This window comes from Lonchura striata, chromosome 3 (assembly GCF_046129695.1).
Source record: "Lonchura striata isolate bLonStr1 chromosome 3, bLonStr1.mat, whole genome shotgun sequence".
In the NCBI taxonomy this organism is placed as follows: Eukaryota; Metazoa; Chordata; class Aves; order Passeriformes; family Estrildidae; genus Lonchura; species Lonchura striata.
This window is the reverse complement of record NC_134605.1, coordinates 25,860,959-25,886,768: the sequence shown is the minus strand read 5'-3', so window position 1 is coordinate 25,886,768 and position 25,810 is coordinate 25,860,959. Positions and strand designations below refer to the sequence as shown.

The 25,810-nt window shown below is 42.6% G+C and overlaps 1 long non-coding RNA gene across 1 annotated transcript in view; it reads right to left on the bottom strand.

Moving 5' to 3' along the window:
- Positions 1-3,452: 3,452 nt before the first annotated feature.
- LOC110469085 (uncharacterized) overlaps positions 3,453-25,810 on the bottom strand; it is a 43,721-nt gene continuing 21,363 nt past the window's right edge. Inside the window, exon 5 of the long non-coding RNA XR_004147992.2 lies at positions 3,453-3,544. This is a non-coding gene — a long non-coding RNA (uncharacterized LOC110469085). The remainder of the gene's footprint in view (positions 3,545-25,810) is intronic.

Genomic DNA, 25,810 nt, shown 5'->3' with positions numbered 1-25,810 from the left:
CAAGTTAAATTTTCAGTTAAAAAGAAAATACACAGAAATTTTCCACCTGGCCAGTTCTAAACTGCAGTTTTAGTCCTGGCATGAGCCCATCATCATCAATGAAAAATGTGCTTTTGTCTTGTCCATATCCAGTGCCGCAGGATCTCCAGGGGTGATTCAGGAAAGCCCTGAGACATTCACAGTAAGTCCAGTAAGCACTTTCCCAAATAATGATTCTTCCCTGAGCTGGGGCCAAAATAGGTCAAGTAAAGGGAAAACCAAAACTGCAGACTATGAAGCAAGCTGCCCATAATTCCCCATCAAATCAGAAATTAAACCTCTTGTACAGTAGCCTCTTCTAGGGGGACTGCATTCATCATTCCAGGAATTAGTTTAAACAAGGCTTATTACTGCAAAACTTAATATACAATATATTATTTTATTTGGATTATTCTGTTGCTTCACAGATTTGAAAAAAAAAACAAAACAAAACAAAAACTACTGAATTTGCAGTCACCTTTGGTAACGAGGTTCTGTTCCTCTGCCTATTTGAGATATTTCTTTCCATCTCCTGCACTGAAACTGAATGTTTCAGTTCCTGAGAGCTGTAGATATTTATTCAGTGCCCTTCTATCTTGTCCATCACAGACAGCTTCTCTGATAACAAATCACACTCTCTGAGCATCATTTGCTACCAGAAAGGATCCTCAAGAAGCACATGCTCCATGACACAGGATATCCCCTGCTTTGCTGTGAATGCTATAAAGAGCTTCACAAAATCAGCTTCCTTGCATTGAGAGGGTAAGAATGCATCATCTCAGTAGTTTTACCACTTCTTATTGCCTGTTGAGGCTTCATGCTTAGTCCCTGCTCCCTGGCTCTTCAAATGAATGCTGCTACTTAAACACAGAGAACGATATGTGCTTAGTGAGAGATTCAAGGATTTCAGCCATCAATAGAGGTTTAATTATATGCTGGTGGATGCTCAGGTACTATAGCGATGGCTGTTGTATAAATTGCACAAAGCCAGCACAGAAGAGACCACTCACAGCTCATCGTACACTCTGCTCCTGCAATTTATACAAAATAAAATGTAATGCATGGTATTAACTTGCTTCTTCTTCTTGCCTATGTCATAACCCATAATGTAATGTGATGTTATTCCATGTCGTGTCACGGGTAACATGATGCAACACAATGTCACACTTCAGGAAATATTACTAAGCAAGGGCTGATTCTTGTTAGCAGTTCAGAATGCAAGCCTCTGATCCAAACATATTATGGCTGTGGCTGATGGGAAGGCATCAAACTGAGAGCTACGTCGGGCAAATGTTTTTCTTCTCTGGCTTGGCCAGCAGATGTCCATTTGTCAGGTTTGGGTTCAATTGAGATTTCTTTGTCACAAGCACTTTCTCTTGTAAAAGAAATAGCAATTTTATGGCAAGCCAAATACTGAAAAGAAAAGCCCTTAGAAATACATAATAAATGTATATTAGTGAGACAGAAAATTGGAAAATGGCCACCTGCCAGCAGCCACATAAATTTTGGAGGCAATGCATTTTTATGCCATTATGCATTATCACAGGAATTGCAAATATTTATTAAAAGTATTAAAATGGTGAGAATGTTAAATGTTTCCTTCAGTAGTGGAAATTCGCAGTGCCACATAGAAGACAGGATATTCTGATACAATGTTTATTAAAATTACTTCATTTTATTAGGCTGTCATACACAATAAATGTGCAGGTACAGTTAACAAAAGATCTATTGTGGATATGGGAGATTTGTGAGTAACACTTCAAAAAAATAATCTCTTCTGAACTCTATTCATATAAAAAGCATGCTACAAACTTTCATTAACTTCCTTAGAACCAATTATTTTCTGAGCTTATTTTCTTTTTCTGCCATCCCCCTGTATTTTGTTAGTCAATTTGTTTACTCATATTTTAATGCTTAACAGGATTAAATGCAGTTTATCTTTAATTTATATACAAGTAAGATGAGTGTATATGTGGAGCAGGCAACAAAACATGACGATTATTTTGGGGTTCATTCACAGGTCTAAACATGAATGACTGTAATATACTGGGTCCTCAGTATCTTTTCATCCATAAGCAAAACATTATTAAAAGATCAGTGGGAGCTCCATAATATTGATTGAGAAGAAAATCACATTCTGGTTTTGCCCACATTTTCTGCTGGGATTAATCACAGTGATTTTGTTTCTAACGTTTTGTTGCAGCAAGATACAGACTCAGGCACACCCTGACGGGGTAACTTTGCTGGTTGGTTTTGCTGGGCTTTGAGCCCCTTCCAGCAGCCCCTGAACACTGATGGGGACAGTGACATAATCCCTTCATAAACAGGAATCAGCAGTGAAAGGAAGGGGAGTGGCTCTTGCCTTCTCAACTAAAAAGTGTACTCAGAATAGCTTCTTAAAGTCTTTTTTTTTAAATTTAAGAAATGAGCAGAGAAATAAGGAACCAGTACCGAGGTTTTTTTCTTACACAAGTGTTCCTCAATTCTATACAGTCCATTAAGGAAGAGGTGGGATTGGAGTCTGTGTTGTAGGCAGGGGGTGAATAGATCAAAGTTACAAGACCTCAGATTTACGGAGAGTCTTATGCAAGGAAAAACCTGCCTGTGGAAGATAAAATTTCAAAAATAAAGGATTTTTCTCTTTGCTTTTATATGGTGCAGTTTTATTCCTTTCTGACAAACACAGAGTAGTGGTGGGGGGAGTAACTTGCATGAAAAAAAACACTTTTTTTGCCTAGTTTGTATGGATTTGTGGAATACCAGAAGTGGTGCATGGGATTTAACACAAAGGGTCTATGTTGGAGAGAGACCTTGGCCACCTCACAGGCAGAGGCAGCCTGTGCTGCCTTTAGAGGGGCAGGTGTGACATCCTCTCACTGCTGCAGAGTCAGAAGCCAGGCCTGGGACTGGCTCTGTCCAAAGCATCTGTGGGATTCAGTCAGTGTAAAGCGAGGAGTCAGCACTTCAAGCAATGCAAACCCATTTGCTTGGCCAACCTTATTTAATATGAAGCATGTTTTATCTTGATTTAGGTGGCTGTTGTTCTTTAATTAAAGAAATTATGGGAGGTCATTCTCATTAGTTTAGAAGAGTCCTCACAGAAGGGGTTTGCACTGATTTAACCTCAGGGTAAAACTGGCACAACTTTTGCATGTAAATAGGATTTAACACTGGACACTTTGTGCGCATTCCAGCTCTTCACTTATGACATTCAAGGAATACTTGGAATACTGACTGAAATAAGAAGATAATGAAGATAAGCTGGGGTCTTACCGTGAAATTTGTCAAATGATCTGCGGTGGCAGCCCGGAGCCTCTGCAGCGGCGGGGAGGGGACACGACAGGGCTTTCTGCGGGGGGCAGCGCAGGCGGCTCTGCCTGTCCCCACACGGTGACACAAAGACAGCCTGGACCCAAATCCCACCGCTCACGTCTGGCCAGATGGAGCAGGAGCTGAGGCACAGAAACCGGGCAGCGAGAGGGGAGGGCAAGGTGCTTCCCCGTTGGCCGAGGAACCATGCCTGGGGCTGGAGCATGGCACAGGTGCGTGGCAGCAGCAGGGCCAGCAGTGCCATGGAATAGATTAGCCAAAAAAGGAAAACATGAAAAGGAAAAAAGCAGCAGCATGAGAAGTGCCAACTGAATTGGTACCACCAAGGGCTTTGTGCGGTCAGCATGCTTTTCATGTTTATAATAGAATCCCCAAATTTGACTGATCTGAAGGGCATCTGACTGTTTTAAATTAATCACAAGCTATACAGCAGAGGCTGAGAGCAGTGGGCAGATACCCTGGTGGAGTAGCACTAAGAAGCTCTCATTATAATCATCCTGCCAAATCAAAAGTAAAACCCTAAGGCTCCTAATAAAGGAGACCACTGGACTAAACAAATTGAACAAGCAGCTAGACATGCATAAGCTTAAAACTACTGGTGTCAATCAGATTTTCCTGAGCTGCTCACTCTGCTTGCTTCTCCAGAGCACACACAGAGGGGACGCAGGGACAAGGTGGCATGTGGGTGCCAGCAGGGACAAGGTGGCATGTGGGTGCCAGGAGGCACAAGGTGGCATGTGGGTGCCCAGTGCAGGGGCAGGGTACAGGGGCACTTTGTGAAGCCACCTGCAAGGAGTCACTATGGAATACTTTTCAAATTGACCCAACACTAAGGAAAGGGGCGGTGGCAATAAGCACATCGAGCACTAAGGATAAGGGAATGGGGACCTCATCCACACAAGACATCTGAGCAGGCTTCCAGTCTCACTACTTCCATCGGTTCCAGGTCAGGAGAGATCAAAGAAAGGTCTTGGAACCCAGAATTGTGTGTGCCTCCAGGACAGGAAAAAGGTTCCACATCCTGGAAGCTCTGCCCACTTCTCACCTTCCTGCACCTCCTGAATGGAAGTCATTATATTAGTTATATTCCCTACTGGAAAGCAAAAAAAAAAAAAAAGAAATAGTGAGAAGGTGGGTCACCACTCTCTGAAAAAAATGCAGTTGGCACTAGTGAAAAATCTGAAGAAATGGGAGAATAAGAAAATTCTAAATTTAGAAGCATTGGGTTTTGGTTGGTGTTTTTTAAGACAAATGTTGCATAGGTTCCATTAGCTACCACTCCTTCTCAAAAGCCATCAGGTAGGAAAGCAAGATTTTGAGGTACTCCCTCAAAACTCAAAGAAAAAATAAATCTGTGCATAAGAGTGAATACCCAAGGAAGAAGAAGAAAAAAAAATATTAGGGTCAGTATTTAGTACAGCAATCAGGGGGAGATGGATAAACAGAAAGTTTCAATAGGAACAGATGGACAAAGGATGATGCACCTGAGGAATCGGTGAAGGCATCAAAGGATAGGTTTTATGGAGAGAAATTCACTTTGAAAAACTGATGGCTAAAACACTGTCAGCTTCTGAAGAATTGGGAAATTTTCCCTATCTGCACCATGACTATTGTCACTGGCTCTGTCCCCTGACACCATCTGAATGGTGGCAGTTTTGCATGGACCCTGCAGTCACCAGGGGGGAGGCAGAACTGGGGCTCCTCTTGCTGGTAATGTTTTGAGAAATTATTATTATTTATAAATGCATTCTCCTTTTCCTGTTTTTTCCCCCTATTGCTTCTCTATTTTTTTTCCCAACTCCACACTGTAATAAATCAACATATAAATGTACTGGTTTATTTCCACCTGGAATGTTGGAAGACAAATAGTACAAAAGATCAGTTTGGTCATTTACCATATTGGTTTAGCATGGTAATACTGTTGGGGTTTTTTCATTTCTCATTTCAAGACTGCACAAGAACAGATCAAATACTCCCTACTTAAGACAGTGACTTGTGCAATGGAAACATCAAATCTGGTTTTTGAAGGCCAAACTGTGCCTCCTTTACTTTTTCATAGGGAAAACTCAGAATTTGGAATTAGCGAGAAATTTGAAACTACATTTTTGCCAAGCAGCAAAAGCAGATGCACCCTTAGCCATGCTAAATCACAAACACATACACACATGGAGATGAGGAAAATGCACATTAAATATGAAAAAGTATTCCTTTCAGGCAGAAGATAAACAACCCTACTACAAATTAGCTCTCGGCCCCGTCAGGTGTGAATCTCTCTTGTCAATACGTACCAAATTCCCTCAGATAGAACCACATGGTCATGAATTTTATTCCTCTCCTGCTTAATTCCTAGTACCACTCTCCCTTGTGGATTTACTCAGGGATGATTTACAGTGGGAAAGGTGACATTAAACACGTCATTGAGCATGCAAAGATGCTGCACTCAAAGCAGCATATGCTTGACTTTGTTAAAAGATGAATGCTGTCAACTCCACAGTGCCCACCAAGATCTGGCCTCCTTTTTCTTCCCAACAAACTTTGAGGAAGATGCAGACATGAGTCTTGACACTGAGAGAAATAAAAGTTAATGTATTCATGACATGATTTCACTTGCAGCCTGATTTAGCAATGTCTTGCCTAGTTTGGATCTGCTGTTGCTTTTCCTAATTTACTCATTGCACAAAGAAAATAAATAAATAAGTGCACTAGTCTTATTTATCCTTCTTTGGACATTTCTTTACCAGGCAGATGGTCAATTAAGAGCACTAAACAATGACACTGTTTTCTCTGTAAACATTTTTTTTCTAATAGCCTAACAAATGAGAATCTGTGCTGCCATACTGCTGAATACCATCTTGACTTTCTAATTACAAAGAACTGTGTCTTGATAGTAACAATTACAGCTGTAACAATGATGCTGGTACTTGAACAATATAGTTGGAGGCAAAGTGCTTATTGGAATATTCACAAATAAAGGCTTACATTTATGCCAGCGCTGGAGATGGGAGGTTAAACAGTTGGGGGTGGGGAGGTGTAGAAGAAAGGTTGAAAACATTGGTTTAGTAGCTACAGATGTGAATTTGAATCCAATTACATGAAAAGCAAGGGGGGGGGGGGGGGCTGAAGCATAAAAAGATGCTGTTTCCTTCTGTTTGCCTAATCAATAGGTTAAAGGGTTAGTAAAATTAACATGCTAATAACATTCATTTTGCTATTTATGTACCGGTCATAGTGTTTGCAAAGAACTATGTCTTGCGAGTAATCCATGTGCTATTATGCCTGTTTTTTCCCTTTTTCATCTGAAAGGCTGAAATGGTCAATATATTTTCTCCCCCAGTGTGATAGAAATTAGTTTCTTAAGTCTCTAGTTTACACTACCTTTCTAATTTAACTTACTAAACCAGCCCATCCAAGTTTTGGGTGGTTTTTTTCCTTTTTTGAAAGCAAAGTTCCCCCAACCCCAAGGGGAAACACAGTCCCTAAGCTCAGCACAGATTAGGAGCACCGATGTCCCAGGGGAGCAGGCTGGCAACCAGGGTGTCACAGAGGGAATGGGTTCCTTGGAGGATGCTCATGCTCCTGCTGCTTCCTCCATCATCCCTGGTGCCACAGGACCCCCAGCCCTTGGCACTGCTCCGTGCCCACAGGCAGGGTGGCTTTTGCCTCCTTCACTCCCTCCCTCGCTCATGTTCCTGCTGCACTCCAACCACTCTCTGAGCTGTAATTTAGCCCACACTTATTAATCAGTGCATATAATTTGTCTCTAATGCTGTCAATTTAAGATGGCAACCTGACTTTTTTTTTGGAGGGGGCAGGGTCAACAATTTAATGAATCTCTTCTGCATTTTAATTCAGACCTAATAATCTGCCTCTGGCAGTTTTCTTAGAAAAGCACAAGGTTTTCCAGGATTTTCTTTCATCAAATCCAGCACAATGGGATGTTTACCTTCCTGCCTTGGATATGCTCAGCCCAGGGTAAATCACACACAGACCTACCTAAATCAAACTGGGACATGGCCTAAATATTCTGATTTGGCCTTTGAAGGGTTTTCCTGGGGAGGCAGGAGAAATTTGGGGCAGTGCAGTCCCTTTTCTGCACAAATTGGTGCACAGTTGTAGGCACAAAACCTCAGACTTCCACGACTCTAATGCCCCTAATGGAATAACTTCACAAATGGTCAGAGCATACAAGGCACAGCTCCAGAAGAGCTATCCCTATGCTTTTATTTTTGTCCTTCCTACAGTAAAGTCCCACAGGAGAGAAAAAAAGGATACAGAAAGGAAAGAGAGAGCAGAAGATTCCATCCTGATGAACCAGTATGGATGGGTTTGTCTAACTGCAATGGGAAGAGGTTTATACCCAATGGAGCAGCTCAACAGCCTTCCCTAGGTCAAAATAAATAAAATTCCCCAAAGCAGAGGCTCTGGATGTCCATGTCAGATGCAACTGGAATAGACTTCTTTATTAGAGTGCTGTGACTCTGCCCAGCGCTGACAGGAGCTCCTGCCTGGCCTTCAGTCACTGCTGTCACTCGCCCTGACAACGTGGTGGGCACTTAATGTATGCACAGCATTGTTGCACACACAGCTGCAACTCCCAGCACACTGTGTTCGTTACCCCTGTTCTTTTGTACCAGGGCATGCAGTAATTTTCCTCCCAGTACCACAAAATTCCTCAAGTTAAAAAATTTTGCCCTCATTTTGTTTGCCCTTAATAAAAAAACAACCCTTTTGCAGCCCTGCCACCAGCACAGCCACCGCACTCTGCAGCATCACAGGCACAAAAATGTCACATTTCACATTTCCATCAGAAGGGTCTCCTATATATTTTTATGTATATCCTTCATCTCTCTCTGCCACACATTATTTCTTTCCCTTTAACAGTTGCTTAGCATATTCTATGCCTTCTGAGCAGTACTGGAAGGGGCAATATACCTAAGTACAGACAGTAATAGCAGAGGGGTTTTATGTTCTAAATTACCTCCTAGCGCTGGTACCTCTGACTGCCAGCACAAGGTGCTCCTGAGCACCTACTCAAAGCAGCTACTGCTTCACAGACCTACATCAGCTCCAGTCCAGTGGCTCTTTGAGTTTTCCAGGAGGAATTATCTGTCATTTAACTGATTCACCACTCATATTCATTACTGTCCCCTACTGCAAAACTCCATCAGACTAAGGTGCCTGCCCTCACCACCCAATACAAAGCAGCCCCATCTGCCATACCATTAATGCCACTAAGTCTACTCCATTTTCAAACCTAAGCTCCAAGATGGTAATCAAATGAGACAGAAAACCAAATTCCCATATCCTAAATTACCCCAGATAAAGCATATAATTTCCTGATACATAAGCATCTTTCTTTAGGAACTTAAAAAAACCCAAAGATAAAATATTTCTCTTAGTTCAGGCATCTCCCAAACACAGGGGTAAGGTCAGTAGAAAGATGCAATGGGAAATTCAGTGAAATTCTCTTATCTCAGTTGCAGGTCTACATTCAATAGGCTCGTGTAAATGCCCTTTGCTTTAGCTGCCGCAGTGTCAGAGTGATATAATCCAAGCAGAGTCACCTGAAGTAGTCCATAACATGCTACTTAGTTTAAATTCCTTTGTCTGGCCACAAATGTCCAGTTCTAGCTAAAAGCTTGAAAGTGAGACAAATGGTAAAACAGACACTTCAAGAGAATAAAATTGTGAAGTGCTCAGGTAGCACTGTGGAGAAGGGAGTTTCAATTCAGAGACCTTTCCAGATGAAACAGACAATTAAACCCTTATTGAAAAGAGATTCTGCCATCCCACCTTCTTTGCTTTTTTTTTTTTCCCCTTTAAAGCGAGTGGGAAATAACACTGGGAATTTAGAAACATGAATTTTTAAAACCTAATAAGCTAGACTAACAATCTACACAATTCCCTTTTATTAAAATATTTATTTGGAAATGCAGGATTTGTGATGAGGGCAGGCTGGTTAAGCAGGTCTGAATGCTGCTTGTGCAGGGGGTTTTAGTGGGACCCCCAAGGCCAGGGCCATCCTTGGCTCAGCTCTGGAAAGTTTCCCCTCCTTGTCCCTGCACATGTTGGAAAAGAATATACCACAAATGGCACATTTATGACATTTATGAGGCAGGGGCTGTAAAGCACCCTTTTATATCCATGGGGACAGAGATAGAGAAGGAATAGCATGAGCAGTCTGCAGGATGGAGACCTGGGAAGCTCCAGGCCTGAAGCACTTTTCCTGGCCTTGCCAAACCCCCCAGTGCTCCACCAGAAGTGCTCTTGAGACCAACTTGCATCTGACAGAAAATTTAGGTGCTGATAAAGAGACATATTCCATGGATTTGTTTTCCTGGGCACCTCCAGACACACCTACGTTGCTCACTGTAGGACCACGATCTGCTTTACTGTTAGTACAAAAAGACACTTAAAAACTCCTGGGGGAAAAAAAAACTGGTATTCACACATTCTCAGAGGGAAGAAAAATCACATTTCAGTAGTGGTTACACTTCTCACTAGTAGATACAGAAGTAGTTGTAGGCTCAATTTCCTTTCCCTTCCCTTTTCACCTCGCTCTTGTCCCAGCACCAAATACATTCAAACTGAACAAACACTTTTCTACCAGCCTGCTTCATGCCTCCTGCTTTTGGCTCGTCATTTATTGGAATTTTCTGCAAACTTTTTGACCTAGCCCAGTTTTCTTCTCCCTCTGCCTCCCTTCCCTTATATTTTCGTTCCATATGACTAAACTCCAGACTTCTCCCTCTTGCTCTCACACAAAATGCTATTAAAATTAAATCCTTTTGTGCAACTCTCTACTTTATTATAGGTCTTCAAGCCATTCCTGAAATCTCAAGCCAGTCTTTGTAAAGTCTTAGTTCACCTGAAGGCAAACTTCAGCACATGGTTTGCTTCAGATAAAGCTCCTTCTCCCCACCAGTATGGAGTTCACCTCCAAAAATTGCCACATTTTGCTGAACACAAAATGACCACACAAAAGAAATGTGCATGTTCCTTTCTTGTAACATAAAAACATACACAATATAAAATATAAAATAACATAAAAGGACTGGTCTGATTGAGGAAAATCAGCCCTGAAGGAACCCAATGAAGAAATCAGTGCTACACTGCCTCCCTGCACCAGAAATCCTGCCTTGCATTTTCCTGGGATGAAAAATGCCTGAAAACATCAGTAGGCTCCCAGGTAACAACTTGATGATGCCTTTCACTTTTGAAGGAGAGGGAATTTAAGCCACCAGATCCTCCACCACATGTTCCTCTACCTGGGAAAGGTGTCCCAGCTCCCTTGTGCAGCAGAGAGGATGGACTTTACCTCATACCAAGCAAATCTTCTAACCATGAGCAGGCGTGCAAACAGGCATTTCTCACCAGTCTCCCAAACCATCTCTGAGCCCCATCTATTTTCAGCACCAAGACAATACTGTGATCTCTAAGTCCTCAGCAGGCTGAAAACTGGTGACAGAAGTCTCAGTTGATATGTACGTGACTAACACACTCAAGGATGTTCCTTTGGGACAACGAAGATAACAGCGCCCAGAGCAAAACTGTCAAATAAAAGAGGGAAAGAGCTTCAAGGGAAAAAAAATCTAATATTGAACTCACCAGTTACCAAGTACTCATGCAAAAATTGGTTTTCTTCCTTTTTTTCTGAAAAATAAACTTGTCTTGGAACAACTGAAGGTGCCATATCACCACTGGACTCACCACTGTCAGTTATAAGCACATACAGAATGGGAGGAAGTTGTTAGGGGAGAAGACAAAGATGAAGCCATTGAGTCAGAAGAGGAAAAGTAGACCAGAACCCTGGGACTTAGACACTTCCCTCTTCCTTCTTCCAGTGCCCAGGTATCAGATGAGCAGTAAGATGTGAGGATAAAAGCTGATAAAAGTGATTAAACAGCTTAACTGCCCTGATCCTGCAGCAACAGTGCTGCCCTTTGCCTGTATCCCTGCAGAGACACTGCCAGGAAAAGGACCAGAAGGGATTTGAAGGTAATGACTCCAATTCAGGAATAACCAGCACAGAGCTACAGACTCTGGTGCAGAAAGGACCACTGACACATAGCTCCTGAGGGGGAGCTGAATTTAGGGAGCTGCCTCCAAAAGGCCTGCTCTGCATGGGAATGGAGCCCATGTCCTGGTGAAACAGCAGCACAGCTGCAGGCACAGCAGGAGGGAAACCCACCACGAGCAAGCCGAGAGAAAGAGGCTCCTCAGAAAAGGGACAGTCAAATGCCAAGCCCGAAGCTGGGTGTGAGCAGCCCGTTCTTAATCAAGCTCTGTTTGATGATGTGGGAAAGGAGGAAGACAGAAGACCCATTTTGCAACAGAAAGTTGTAACTGGAAATGCTATTTTTGATACTGAAGCCCAGAAGAAGGAGAGACCAAATGCAAGGGTGTCTTTCCTACACTGTAGATTTACCAGGCTGCCTCAACTTCCCTCTCCTTGGGCACTGCAATGCAGAAAAAGCCAGGTGCTTTGTACAATGAAAATGCTGCAGAAGCTCTAGGTGCAAACACAGCGTGTGCAAAACCCCTTTTATTCAAACTGTGCTACTTAACGAAGTGGTTTGTGAAACCACTTTTGAGCCTTCAGCAATTTTCCCTGCTTGAAGAAATCATTTTAGCATCTTCTTCATGGGTTGTTCATAGACTACAAGCCTCCAAGTTCACCCCATGGTGTCACCTGTAAGGGCACTGCAGGCTGGGGATCGCAAGTACACAGAACTGGAAAGTTCATTTCACATGTTGTTTCAGCCCCAGTACTTAATTCTGGGAGGAGCTGATTTTGCATGAGAATGAGACATGCTGGGTGCAAACCACAGATTACTTTTCAGAGGAGTTAATCTTCCTATCCAGTATCTGGAGTAATTCAAAAAGCACAAAAAATGGAACTGTTCTTGAAGAAAGAATTCATGTTCAGGTAATTACAAATAACAGACACATCTGGTTATCTTAATTGTTTGGGAATGTCTCAATTATCTAAGAATGTTTTCCTAAGGACTCAGAGACAGTAAAACTTTCTCACGGCAGATTGCATTCACTGATGAGAGGAAATTCAGTGGAGCTAAAACACTGGAGCGTGCTTAGACCCAGAGAGCACTTTCAGTCCCGTTGCCAATGGGCTTTATTCGCCTCTAAAGTATGACAGAATACGAAGTGAGAAATAGGAAAGTCCCACATAGGAAGCAGCAGCCCCTTTCCCTGATAGCTGCAGCTTTTCCAGCACTCCTGTGAAAATGAAGGTGTTTTTGTGTACTGACGGTTCAGCCAGAAAAATGACAGCAGCGATTTTTCAGACATCTGCCCGGAAGAGAGGTGAGTCAAGTAAAGGCACTTGTCTTGCCTGCGGGCAGTGCAGGTGTTTGATGGCTGGTGAGTGGCACCCCTTCCCTCACAGATATTTGGGGTGTCTCCTGCCGAAGGGGGGTTCATTGGGGAGGAGCTCCTGCAAAGCTGAATGCACCTGAATAGAGCAGAGGCAGCTCATCGCAGCCCAGAGACAAACCTCAGAGAGGGGGACTTTTCAAACACCTCAGGCAGAGCCCAGTCCCAGTGGAGAACGTTTCATTATGTAGACTGAAGAATCAGCAGTCAGCCATTGGGAATTACCTCCCACAGCGCCAAACTGCCTGCGTGCAGAGGGACAGCAGGCAAGGCAGAGAGGCTTTTGCCAGGGCAGCTGTGCCCCACTGATGGAGCTGGGAGGGTTTCTCACACATCTGTCCCATAGTTCATTCCACTCTTCCACCTGGGCCATGGCCACCTGGCTCTGATCTTTCCTGCTAAGGGCTGGAGGAGCTCTCAGCTCCCGGCTTGCTCATGCCTAACCAGCACCTTTGCATGGCAGACATGACTGGGGTGAATGCTGTAACTGGAGCGAATGTCCCCCCGTGGCTCATCACACCAGCCAGGAGGGGTGTGCCAGGGCTCCACACAAATCCCAATCAATATTATTTAGCTGGCTGATCGTGCGAACCAGCCGCATCCCCTGCACCTAATGCCCACTCCCATCCCCTCCACCCTGTGGGTATCAGCAGGAGGGAACCTGATGTATGCTGGTAATTATCTGCTGCTGAAAAGAAGTGCTATTTCTCTTATTTTTGTAACGCAGATCAATGCACATGTCACTACTGAAAAGCTGTGTCATTTAGGACGGAGCATTAACTGCTAGGAATGGATTTTGAAGCTCCCCACTTGTGGGTGGAATATTTTCTGGAGGAGTTGAGCCTTTCGGATGCTGAATTTCATTTATCCCACTGCCTCTTTAAGAGTAGTCAGTGGAGGAGAGGGTGTTTGAGAAAGTGACAGTTTGTCATCTCCTTCCCCAGCGAGCAGGAGCTGGGGACAAAGCGGTGGCAGGGCAAGAAGCAAACTGGCACGGGAAGGTGAGTGGGGGACATGGCTGTCTTTGCAGCAGCCCTGCAGTGGGGTTCAAGAAAGGAGAACCCAGAGGACAGAGGGCAACTCATGGGGGAGAAAAGGAAGGTGTTCCTGTGAGCAGAAACATGGTAAGGCACCCAAGGAAAGAACAGAAGGAAGGCTTGAAAAAGGGCAAAAGCTGGATGCTACACTTCAGAGAGGTGCAAATCTGGAAATCAACACAGGGACACCCACACACCCTCCTCCTGCCAAAATTGCTACCCAAGAGCTGTGCAAGCATGGACTATCCAAAAAGGGTCCATTTGATTTGCAGTGAGAGGGAAGAGTTTTCCAAGTTTTCTTCTATTTTTCACAGGAATGAAACAGAAACTTCTCTGGAATCTTCCTCAGAAAGAGAAAACAAACTCTCCTTGTGTCCATCAAGCCCAAATAAAGAGAAGTCACAAGCTGGGGTTCACTGTGGTTCCTCACCAAGAAAACCTCAAAATCTGTCAAATGGGGAGCATCTGTTGACAGCCATGTAAATTATGAACTCCAGTTCTAACTGGGAATTTTTACTAACCTTCCTTTACACTTTAAGAATTACCTGGTCACCATCAAACTGCAAAGCCACAGAGTCACCTAAAATGAAGATTTTGGCAAAGCAATTACTCAAGTGCTGCTATTTTGCACCCAAAATCACAAATTGTTGCTTTGACAAATGTGCACCTCCCCTTCCTCAGCCACACAGGTGAGGGTGTTGACAAACCTGAGACACACTGAGCATTAATAAAACGTGATCCATCCCGTTCCCCACTTGCTATTTGCCATTGTTAAAACAGGCATTTGCCTTACTTTACAGCTATGATTTTTAGAGCATATGTTCACTATGTACGGCTCCTTTTTGAAAGTTCTGTTACTCTTTGGAATTGCTAAAAAATGTCAATATTCTTTTGAGTACTTGATATTTACAGTTTGATATTTAAAGTGTGCAATTTGTTATCTAAATTGCATAGCACACATTCAGCTTCCCGACTGAATGACCTAGCTTTTATAAACCTTCCCAGCTTTCACAGGAAAATGTTTTGTTTAGACATGAAACACCTTTCCATGATTAGACAAATATCAGCTACCTCGGAAAAGCATTGCACAAAGGGTTATGAACAAAGAGAAACAGAAATTATATTTAGAACTCCACAGAGATGCAAATAGTTATACCTTCCTTCACCTATAGCCCATAAGTAGTGCCCAGATTGTTTTTCATTTTTACTGATGTTGATTTTCTTTTCATACTCAGAAAAGAAGACACATGGCTACTGTGAAAGCTGATCAGATCCCTCGTTCATTTGAAAAGCTTATTTCTAAATAGTACTTGCAAATATGCGATGAGCATAAATTTGGAAACTGCTGAAAAACTAGTTCTGTGTGTCATAATACAGGGTGTTGGGTTTTTTGCTGCAAGACTGGAGGATGAGGAAAAGCCAAAGTCCTGCCCAAAACCCACCCTGGTGACCAACGAAAGGAGGATCAGAGAAGCAGCATTTTCCTGGACACATTCCATGTCCCTTTTCACTCGAGCAGGCAAGTACCTATGACCTCTTTGCAGTGATTCAGGGTTTCAAAGCTGTCTCCTTAAGCCTCTTGATCACCACTTGTCCCTCCCCATTGACAAGCTAAGTACTTACAAGTTTTGAAGCCTCCTTGGCTCGCTTTTAAATTTTCCTTTCCACATCTTATGCCAGCAGTTACCCAGAGGGAGAAAAAAAAACCTCACCATATCCATCCTTCAAAAAATCTAACTTTCACTCTGCTAGTCCTAATCCATTATCTAGGCCCACTAATGTGTACTACATCATCAGAGAAGCAATGCTCTGATGATGTAGTACAGCCCATGTACATGTACATCATCAGAGTTATATCCTTCTGATCTGCCTGTGGGTTTAATAAGCATTCCAGATGGCTTGCTATGCCTGAAGCAAGAATGGATAATCACACATCTCTACCCTCAAAACAATAATAAAATAAGGACACAGTAGCACAGGAGCTCGTGCCTGCCAAAAACATTCAATAGACTGTATAATACAATAGTCCAATGTGATTGGTGAGGCACATTTATACCTTTGCTGTTCACAGGTGAAAGGGAGCTGGGTTTAAATAAAATAGAGGTTACAGACCTGTAGTGTTGTTGTGGTTATTTACTGGGGAACAGGTGTGGGGCCCACAGCTGTACCCCCACATCACACCACACCCAGACAGGAGTGCAGCCAGAGCCTCTCCAGAGACATGCAGGATGTGCACAGCAAATCTGTTATCTCCTGGATTTGCAGGGTATCCATCAGCCCAGCTTTCAGCCACTGAGCACAACAGCAATAAGTGTCACCAAGCCTTTCCCACCAAGTAAAATTGTTCCTTGGTGGGAGTTGCTTGCAGCAAGTAACGTGAGTGGTGCACGCCTGCCTGCCGGCACTGTGACAGCCCTGCTGCTGCAGCAGAACTCCTCCAGAAATGGCATTTTCCAGCCAGCCACTATTGTCCCTCTCCTGCCACGCTGCTGTGCCACACCCAGGCAAAGCATGGAATGCTGTCCATTAGCCCCAGCATTACTGAAATACCTGTAACTTTAAAGTGTCTGGGGTGTTTGTGTTTTAGGTTTTTTGAAAAGAAAAAAAAGTGTGCACAGTACAAAACAAAAGAAGTTAAGAGATGGAGGCTCTGTTCTCTCCCTCACTTGAATGAGCGAGGACAGGAGGAAGGAGGAGAAGCAAAGCCCTTTGATTCAGTCCCCAGGAGTGCCCTCTCCAGGAATCAGATCTGTGGGACGGGACACAGGCACGGTGGCACTCATCCTGTCCCCAAGAGTGAAGCAAACCCTCAGAGCTGCTGAAAGATGAGTTCAGGGATGCCTTACAATCAAGAGAATTTTTGACATGAACTCTGTCAGGGATGGGATTTCCATCTAGGGTTGCAGAGAAAGACCACATACCCAGACAGGTGCAAGCATATCCATCTTTGTAGGAGGAGAAGGTACCTCATCCCAACTCCCAGCAGATTTAACTTGGAGAAGAGCAGCTCATTGACGTCAGCCATTTAGCACGCTGATGGGTATTTTTTTCCCTGGCCAAACAAGTGGGTTATACTTTAGCTTTAACATTAAACGCTATTAAATGAAATGAATACAGCATGTTTCCATCGTATGTGTTGCTGGAGCTGCTGTGACAGCTGAGAAGCTGCTAGGCATGATGTGTCAAGAAAATGTACCAGGAGAAAAGTACATGAAGCTACTGTCAAAAATACAAGCAGGTTTGAGAATGGCATCTCGGCTTCAAATGCTGCTGAAATTATTTTTTAATTGCATCTGTAAAGCCAGGGAGATCTTTAAGGGTTAACTGCACACAATGTAATGAATTCAATAATGATGAGTTAAAAAAGGTCTAATTAGCAACTAACCACTTTATTATGAAAGGAAATGGTAATGAATTTAATAGCTCAAAATCATTAACAATATTTAGTTTGCTGGTACTTGTTCTCTATTATCCTCATTAATATGAACATTTAATATGTTTTAAAATGGATTTGTAATACTTTCTGTACCATGAGGTTACACTGACAAAAAGAGTGTAATTATTCTGTTAATTGTAATCTCTGTTTGTGCCCCAAATAGTAACATATTTAGGTGTTAATAAAAAAAAAAAAAAGGAGTAATTAAAGGAGGGAAGTTTAAAAATGTAATTAAACAAACTCTAAAATTGCAGGCTAAATCACTCTGAGGAAAAAGTTTTGGAAGTGAGATCTCTGAAAAACAAGTTTCTTTTACTATGATCTTTTCTCTTTAAAAAAGAAGACTGGAGAAAGGAAACAGAAGCATTATCATTCTTTATCCACAATGAATATTGAAGTGGTCCCTTCCCAAGCTGGAAAGGGCTCAAGACTGGATATTCCGGGACATGAGCTTATGAGCAGAGTGTCTGGCAAGTGAAGGTGCTCTCTGACACTGCCCCATGAGTGTGAGATCACAAGTGTGATCTCCCTCTGTGAGATCCTCTGGGGATCCAGTCACCTGGCTGCTACTAAGACACTCAAACCCCATAATTCATCCTACAGAATATCACATCAATCATCCAACCCTCCCCATTTGGAACCTCTGCTTCCAAATGGAAATATCCTATTTATTGCCCCAAGCTTGCTCTTGCTGATGGTATTTTGCTCCTATTCCCCTTTTTTTTAGCACCCATCTCTTCCTACTGCATCAGATTTTAGTGCTGATTGTTACTAGTCAGGCCCTTATTCAAGACCCCTCCCATTAAAACAAATTCAGTGCTCAACCCTCCTTAACGCCAGAAGGTTTCAGAGAGGTTTGCTTTGATTCCAGCCCCATCTCCTCACTGGAAACAGCTGGAAATGGGGAAGGATGGGAGGGCAGCATCCCTCCCTCATCCCTAGGGACATTCCATAGGCATGGGTACTCCACAGGTATGGATGCTCCATAGCTGGGAGATCCAGCAGCTCGCAGGCATGCTGGGGGTCCCCACACAGCACTTGCCATCCCTGGAAAGCAATGTACAAGGTTAATTCAAGGATAATGCCCACAATCACTGGATCTATCAGCATTCTTCCTCAAAAACATTCCTTACCAGATCTTTTTTTAATCTTTGTGGTGCATGGTGGAGGTGGACGCAAGGTCCACAGACCCACAGGAACATTTACAATGGATCAGCCAGCTAAGGACACAGCTGTCCCTGTGTCCATTTCACTATTCATGCTCCAGGTCAGGTGTCCTGGCCAAGAGCCCCCATCCCATTCACATGAGCAGTCAGCTCAGAACAGACCATTCTGTGTCTAAATTTTATCATCTGAGAAAAGGAACTAAAATAAAAATAGTGGAATTAAAGTGAAGCATCTCATTTGCCCACAAATGACATATTTCAACTTTCCATTTTATAGAAAAAAAAGTTATGAAGGATTTTTTTTTAAACTTATTACAATTTCCTTTTTTTTTTTTTTTTGAATTGCCAGTGAAGAGAAAAATATGTGATTTGCAGAGCTCTAAAAATAACAAGTTGAAATAGTTTCTGCCTCTCAAAGGAGGTCTCTTAGTCCTATAATTTCTCCAGATTTTGCCTTTCAGGATGGGTATTTTATAGAATGATATAATGTCATTTCTATAAGTATCATCTCATAATCTGCTGCCACTGTTGGAAATGTAAGTTTAGAGACAGCTTGAGCAAAAGAAATACCAGCTCACCCAGCTATACTAAAAAAATAAAATATTTTAAGAAGAGGAACAGGATGTATATTCCAAAGGTGAGCAAACAGTAACAAACATTTTTGAGAATCCTTCTTTTGATTTTGATCTCTGGCTGCATTTATAGCCCTTTTGTGTTTGTTTACTGCAAACAGTTCAGCAATGGCTGTTATGGGGGTGTTCATTCCTAGAAAGAAAATTTTAAAAAGAACACTCCTAGTTGGGCTGGAAGGGTGTGTACAGTATTTCAGTCCATAAATAAAGAGTACCAAGTGTCCAGTCAGAATAAAGCAGTATTGCTAAAATTGCAGATATTTACCTATAGCTAGTTAAGATGAAACAAACAAACAAAAAAACCTAAAATCCTTACAATTATTAAAAATTCAAGTTACTAGAGTAAAGAAGAACAATCAGTCCATATTCTGTCTAATCCATCTGATTCATCCCATTTTTCATCTGTAACTGAACCTGATGATCTTCGCTCAGCAGGGTCCTCTCTGGCTCCCAAGCCCAGGACTCACTCTGGGTGCAGAGATGCAGGAGAATGGGTGGAAGGGGAAGATGGGGAGTGGGGCCTCGCTGCCAGAGGGGGATCTCACCACAGAGCTCAGAGGAAAACCACTGCTTCCCTCATCTCCAAGATTAGCCCCTGTTTATACAACAGCACCTGGGGCCTGGGGCAGTGGCTCCCAGAGCAGCAAACATTTGTGGGCTGCAGGGAAAGAGGAAGGAGGCAAGTACCAGATGGAGGGGAAAAGGAAGCTCAAAAGTGCTGTTGTGCTGGGAAATGCAAGAAAATGGGGTGAAAAGGAACACAGTATTTCAGCAACCATTTGCAGCATTTCAAACAGACCTGGGATGTGCACACTGTCTATTCCCATGAGCCAATGCTGAATCCATGCAAAACAGCCGTGGGATTACTCTGGTTTGCAAGCTCTTAACAGAGAGACTTTCAAGGTTCAGAAGCAGGCAGCACAGAACAGAGCAGGCATCTAGAGCCATGCATGTTTGTAATTCAACCTGGCAATACACCTTGACCCAAATTTGTGAGAATTTCAGAAAAGAGCCTCAAGATTTTGCTTTGGAAAGCTGGACTGCCCTTCCTGGTTTCCTTCTCATTCTTATCATGACAAGACATCATCATGTGAGAAATATTCAGAAATTATTGAAGGAAACTGAGCTGGTCCTTGGACTTTAAGTTCAGTTGGAAAATTGAAGTTTTTGTCTTGGTAATAGTGAAAACAGATGCAACTAGAGCCACAATGTCTCCCTCTTTCCACAGAGGAAAAATGGCAGTGAAAGACAAAAAAAAAGAAGAAAAGCAAAGGTGTCTCTTGGTGCCAGGAAGCCTCTCTTCTCTTCCATAAGACAAACAAGAAAGGACATATTTCTTCTCTGTGTTGAGGTTTTATTGACTGAAATGTAGGTTTGTATCATGCCCACCTTTGCCTTGCAAGTGCACAGTGAAATGTGTGGTTTTCAGGAGGAGAGCAGAGCTCCTCCCTGGTGGGCAGTGCTGGTTCCCAGAGAGGGCTGCCAGCTGGCTTCCTCCAGGAGAGCTGCTACTCTTTAATCCTGGCAATTGCTTTCCTCATCCTACCCAAAAGGAGGATTGTATGGAGAGATGAACCTTCCCCCACAGAGACATAAGACTATCTCCTCATGAAATTGTAAGAAAAGTTCTGTTGCAGAATGGGCGACCCTAACAGAATAAATCTCTTTGCTGTGGGAACAACAGTGGAGAATTTGTCATTTACAATAATTTTCCTAATGGAGGGCTTGTTCTTGTAGTTCTATTCCTTATACAAGAGCTAACTGGAAAACAAACATCTCCTCCCTAGCTTGGGATGCCTCTCAAGCATGCAGATCTTGAGAGCTCTCCAAAAGACGTGGTGCCCCAAATGGCTGCTCCTCAGGGATACCTGAACATGTTCATGTTTTAAAAAGGGACTCCCACAATTCCCAGGCCGGAATGGTCTCAGCATTCCGATGGCACAAGACAGGGGTTTTTCACACAGCAGAGTCTCTCTGTGCATATTTCCAAGCAAACAGCTGTTGTTGTAGATAGGGACAGGAGAACCCTCATCTCCACATCACCAGGAGATTTATTGTCACCTCCTACCTAAGGTCTAAACAGCTTGACCATTTTATGGCTCACAAACTTGGGTTAGTCATTGATCTCTCATCGTGTAGAAAATCCTAAAGTTTTCTGGCTCCTGCTCCAGCCTTCACTAACACAGATTTCCCACTATAAATTCAAGTGATCCATCATCTGAACTCTTACATAAGCCCTTTTACTTCCTTCTCACCCTCTAAGTCATAACTACCTAAGCTACAAGTAAATGACAAAGGTTTTGGTAGATCCTGAAAGAAGACTCAAAGATTCCTCTCCCCGTCTATAATTTCATGTGAACAAAAAACACTCAATCAAGGCTTGCTTAAGGCTCAGAGGTACATTTAACAGCCAACAGCACGAAGCAAAGGAACAATACAATTGTGCATTTGGCAGTGTACCACTGCAATAATTTCCAGGGTAAATGATCTGGCAATTTTAGCCACATGGATAATATCCAGGCCAAGGTGGCTAAATTCAGCCTGGCCTGAAATTGACTGAAGAAACCTGTCACATGCCCACAGACATAAAGATGCACAATATCCCTGACTCTACCCATGGCATATGCCAGCCTCCATCTTTTGGGTTATCAAGGCTAATTGTGAGCCACCAAAAATACTCTGACATATTTGCATAGTGCTATCTCATGAGGTGTGATTTATTTTACTAAAAAAACCAAAAAAAAACAAACAAAAAAAAAAAAAAAAAAAAAAAAAAAAAAAAAAAAAAAAAACACAAAAAGACTTTAGGAAGGAAAACAAAGCCATAAAGTTGTCTAAGGCAATCAATCCAAATCTATTCATGTCTAGTCTTTCTTTGCATGCTGGTCATTATCAACCTTGTCCCTTTCTAGGTACCCAGCAGGGTTTTTTCAGCCTTGCTGTCACCTCATGTATAAGCCAGGAGAAGGTGGGAACACACAAAGAACATTCTCCTCTTGGAAAGGCTGGAACATCACTGTAATAGCATGGCAGAGCAGACCTTGCCTTCCAGACGTATCCCTGGGCAACCTCACTGCCAAAGGAATCTCTCATATCCCTGACCTTTGCTTGGAGTGACCCAGGAACACTTGCCTCAAGCAGTCTTTTTGGTCCTTGCACATGGAATGATTGTGAGCAAAGAGTGTGTTCCCTGAGATTACATGAGGATGGCGGGACCCCAGATTCACTGGAAACAAAGTTTGTCTCATGTATTAAAAACACAGAAAATGCACCCCAAAGGAAGCACAATGTGCACATCCTGCTGCTCACTAGTGCCATGGTCCCACCACCCAAGCCTGTCCTATCTAATTTAATAGGCCATTTCCAGCTTCCTGCTGCCTCCTTCAGTTCTCAGGGGAACCTAGCAGGGACTCACAGGGCATTTCCAGAAACTCTGTGGAAAGCCTGTTTCACCATATTTGTAATTCCAGAGGCTTTTCAAAGAATTTCTTCAAAGCCCTAATGTAAATGCATTCCTTTACCTCCCAGAGCTTTGATAGTGTAGGTCTTCTCCACAAAGCCCAGCAGGTAAGGGTTGTGCTCCTGGCTCCTCAACCAGCAACCCTGGCTGCATTCCTCAATCCAAGTTTTAAATTTTTTTAATGCAGTTGTTATTTGCAGAGTGTGACATGGGAATGGACCTGGCTGGTAGCAAAAGCTTGCATTTTTTCTTTGAAAAGGTCTATATTAACAGATCAAAATTCTATTGGGGTATTTTTAATAACTTAAAATATAGATTTTTATAGTAAATACAGGGCAGTGGTCCAAGCCTTCCATAGTCAGTGAAATTAGGCACTTCTGAAAGATGAATTTGGTGCCATGACCTCGACTCACTCTCTGTACCCAGAGGAAAAATTGTGAATGTGTCACATAATGTCTTTTAACAACTTTTATGTCTCATATTAGTCCTGCATGGTATTGCCATATACATCTCTACAAACATAATACTTTACTATACACACATGTGAAATTCACAACGGCATCCCAAACACTCTTGGGTCATTTCCACATTCCTATACACATGGCAGGAATTTCAGTCCTGTCTTGGTGCAATCCACAACAGCCCATCCCATAACCTGTTTTTTGTTGGTAGCCTCCTAGAAATATCAGTCTGCATTTATGCAATCAGCTGCAGCCTGCTGCTTATGCCTTGGAGTGGAAGGAAAACTCTACTTGCCCCAAGCACTACTTCACCTGGCATTTGGGTGGTCTCAAGCCAAGACCATACAGAAAAGACTACAGAAAAGCACTCTGTTTAATGACATAAGAAGTGTTTTTCTTGAATCACAGGCAGTGGAAATTTTGTCTCTGACTACCAGCAGTCTAGGCTGAACACACATCAAAAAAGACTGAAAAAATGTTTTGAGGGGGAGACTGCAACTTGTCCACTCACATTCTGACTTTTTAGGACACTCCTGACAATGTCTGGCTGTTTGCTTTTCCACCAGGAAGCATGGGAAAGCAGAGAGCTCACGTGATTTGAACACCTCCTGTGCTTCAGTATTTTCTCTTTTTTCTCTGCTCTCCTCATTTCTTGGAGTTTTGTTCCACAGAGATCTTTAGGAAGGTTTATTTTTTCTACCTACAGAAGCTTTACCCATAAATGAAAGACTCATCTAGTGAGTTGACATCATCATGTTTTCATAACCTCCTATTCCCTGAATCACCCTGGTCCTCAGCAGGGAATTCTTGTGGTTTGATAAAGTTAGTACTAAGATGAACATGCTACCTGTGACAGTAAATTAGTTCCTATTTAAGGTTTCTGATTAAGTTTGGATAAGCATTAGAAGAAGGTTTTTAACTGCTTCAAATGCAGGGTGAGAATCACTTCCAAAAAGGTGGAAGCACAAAAAAGTACTGTGTTCCTCATTTAGGTATCCACATCATCCCTCTAGGGTAATATTTAGAGATCACTTCACTTGGATGGCAGGAGACAGTCCCTACCAGGGCATATTTTAGGAACCTTGCAGGGCAGTATGTGTTCTAATGAAGAGCAACCAGACTTTACTTCCTTGAAAGATGCACTATTTTATACAGTTTCAACACACTGGGTCTTCTCTGTGCAGACACACACAGTGCTGGCAAACCTGGCCAAGAAACACTCTTGTTTCCAAGAAATGGGAGTTTACAGCTACCAGCACAGAGCCATGCAAGAAAAAAAGAAAAAAAAACCAAAAACTAAAGACAAGCCCAAAAAGCAACAAGAGCACAGCTCCTCAGTGCTCTGCTACTTTTAGGCTCCAACAATTCTGTTAAAAAGCAAAGTGCAAACATACCCATCTCAATTCTCTCATTTTAAACGTGGTCAGAATTAGCACACTGCCAGTATCCAAAGGTGCAGGCCTTGCTGCTCTAAACCTCCTGGAGCTATATGGCTCTGTGAAAGGACAGGAACCATAAAAAGCCTTAGCTGGGAGGCAGCTTTAATGCTCATGTTCAGCCCTCTAGTAAGTTGTCCCACAAAATGTAATGAGACCTCCTGCTTAGCCAGGGCTCTGATTTCCACAGTTTGTGCCTGCAGCACTCTTATATTTTATAAGCCATATTAACTCACCTCTTGCACTGGGAGGTTGGGGCAGTGGCACACTGTCTAATAATGGAACATACTTGTTAATACTAATGGACATTTGTAAAACTACCACATGCCCTCAGCCTTCGAGTCAGAGCACAGGATGCTTGCTAGGCTTGTGAAATGTATGATGTAAAACTTGGGATGTTTTGGTTACAACATATCTCATTTATTATTACTGTCATCACCCTCCCTGGTATATAATACCTACTGCATGCAGAGTGAAATATTGCAGATGTTTTCAAAATAATTCTGGGCTGGTGGAGAAACCAAAAGGTCTCTTGTGCGTAAGGTCTGGTTATTTTCAATTCCAAACAAGTAGGTAACAAAGTTTCTGTGTGCTGGTATTTTAAAAGGCCTGGATTCCTTTGTGCTGACTCAAACTTGCACGGCCCACCCAAAAACTCACCTCACCTCGGAGAACTTTGAGAGAGACTTCAGCCATTTTGATACCCTCAGGATTCAGGGATGAAGAGTAAAAAGATAAAACTAGTTTTAACTATTCATTAGTTTTTGGTACTTCAGATAATTTGTGCAATGGCTTCAGGGGTTTAATTGAATCACTTTTCCCACCTTGTCTTAATTTTAATTATGCAGCAATCATTTTTACCAACCTGTGCAAAGGAGCCATATGAAAATGTGACATATGACAATACACATTTACCTAAGCTCTAGGACTACTGTGACCTACAGGCAATTAGCTACTGCCTCCAGCACTCAAACGACCAATTAAAGAGTTAACAAAATGCCCTCCAAATCACCTACATGTTCAGGTTTTTGGACTGCCATGAACATTATGCTTCAACTGATATAATTTTTGACTGACTGATTTACTAAGTCTGCATTGGCTAAAATTCTTACAGCCATGCCTGTAAAACCGAAGAATCAGGTTTTATGAGGTGCTTTCATTGTCATTAAAGACGATCCCACCTTAGCCCTTTCCCTAACAAGACAATCTTGCAGCAGTCATTACAAAATGTGATCCCAGCTTGTCATCAAGGAAAAAGTAGCTTGCTAGGTCAATGAGGACTGCACTAAGTTCATCTCAAGGATGTAAGACATCCGTCTGCAAGGCTAGCAGCCAAGAGCAAAAAAATTAAAGAGACACAAAGGATTGGGTTTTTTTCGAGACTTGGCTCCCAAAGTTTGATGGGTAGCCCATTCCTGAAATCCACAGAGATTGAATCAGT